Source organism: Arachis ipaensis, chromosome B5, assembly GCF_059453495.1.
Source record: "Arachis ipaensis isolate K30076 ecotype BB chromosome B5, ASM5945349v1, whole genome shotgun sequence".
In the NCBI taxonomy this organism is placed as follows: Eukaryota; Viridiplantae; Streptophyta; class Magnoliopsida; order Fabales; family Fabaceae; genus Arachis; species Arachis ipaensis.
This window is the reverse complement of record NC_142440.1, coordinates 65,205,977-65,207,940: the sequence shown is the minus strand read 5'-3', so window position 1 is coordinate 65,207,940 and position 1,964 is coordinate 65,205,977.

Genomic DNA, 1,964 nt, shown 5'->3' with positions numbered 1-1,964 from the left:
TCCAGACACATCAACAGACTGCATGAAAGTTGACCTTATTGACTCTTTGGTAGAAGAGATCAACATGGCTGAGAGTCTCGAATCAGAGTTGGAAAACATCTTTAAAGATGTTCAGCCTGATTTGGAGGATTCAGGGGACATGAAAGAGCCTCTGAACTTTCTTCTGAAAGAGGAAAAACCTCCTAAACCAGAGCTCAAGCCACTGCCACCATCCTTGAAATATGCATTTCTAGGAGAAGGTGACACTTTTCCAGTGATCATAAGCTCTGCTTTAAATTCACAGGAAGAGGAAGCACTTATTCAAGTGCTAAGGACACACAAGACAGCTCTTGGGTGGTCCATAGGTGACCTTAAGGGCATAAGCCCAGCTAGATGCATGCACAAAATCCTATTGGAGGATAATGCCAAACCAGTGGTTCAACCACAGAGGCGGCTAAATCCAGCCATGAAGGAAGTGGTGCAGAAAGAGGTCACCAAATTACTAGAGGCTGGGATTATTTATCCCATTTCTGATAGCCCCTGGGTGAGCCCTGTTCAAGTCGTCCCAAAAAAGGGAGGCATGACAGTGATTCATAATGAAAAAAATGAACTGGTTCCTACAAGAACAGTTACAGGGTGGCGCATGTGTATTGACTACAGAAGGCTCAATACAGCCACCAGAAAGGATCATTTTCCTTTACCATTCATAGACCAGATGCTAGAGAGACTAGCAGGTCATGATTATTACTGCTTTTTGGATGGCTACTCAGGCTATAACCAGATTGCAGTAGATCCCCAGGATCAAGAGAAAATAGCATTCACATGTCCATCCGGAGTGTTTGCTTATAGAAGGATGCCCTTTGGGCTATGCAATGCACCTGCAACCTTCCAGAGATGCATGCTCTCTATTTTCTCTGATATGGTGGAAAAATTTCTGGAAGTCTTCATGGATGACTTCTCAGTATATGGAGACTCATTCAGCTCCTGTCTTGATCACCTGAAACTTGTTCTGAAAAGATGCCAAGAAACCAACCTAGTTTTAAACTGGGAAAAGTGTCACTTCATGGTGACTGAAGGAATTGTTCTTGGGCATAAGATCTCAAACAAGGGAATAGAGGTGGATCAAGCAAAAATAGAGGTAATTGAAAAATTACCACCACCTGCCAATGTTAAGGCAATCAGAAGCTTTCTGGGGCATGCAGGATTCTATAGGAGGTTTATAAAGGATTTTTCAAAAATCGCAAAACCTCTAAGCAATCTGCTAGCTGCTGACACGCCATTTGTGTTTGACACAGCATGCCTGCAGGCGTTTGAAACGCTGAAAGCTAAGCTGGTCACAGCACCAGTCATTTCTGCACCAGACTGGACATTGCCATTTGAGTTAATGTGTGATGGCAGTGATCATGCCATTGGTGCAGTATTGGGACAGAGGCATGACAAGCTTCTGCATGTCATTTATTATGCCAGTCGCGTTTTAAATGATGCCCAGAAAAATTACACAACCACAGAAAAGGAATTACTTGCAGTGGTTTACGCCATTGACAAGTTCAGATCCTACTTAGTAGGATCAAAGGTGATTGTGTACACTGACCATGCTGCTCTTAAGTATCTACTCACAAAGCAGGATTCAAAACCCAGGCTCATCAGATGGGTATTGCTTCTGCAAGAGTTTGATATAGAAATAAGAGACAGAAAAGGGACAGAGAACCAAGTAGCTGATCATCTGTCCCGGATAGAGCCAGTGGAAGGGACATCCCTCCCCTTCCTTGAGATCTCTGAGACGTTCCCTGATGAGCATCTATTTGCCATTCAGGAAGCACCATGGTTTGCCGATATTGCAAACTATAAAGCTGCAAGGTTCATACCCAAGGAGTACAATAGAATACAAAAAAAGAAACTAATTACTGATGCAAAGTACTACTTGTGGGATGAGCCCTATCTCTTTAAGAGATGTGTAGACGGAATTATCCGTAGGTGTGTCCCCA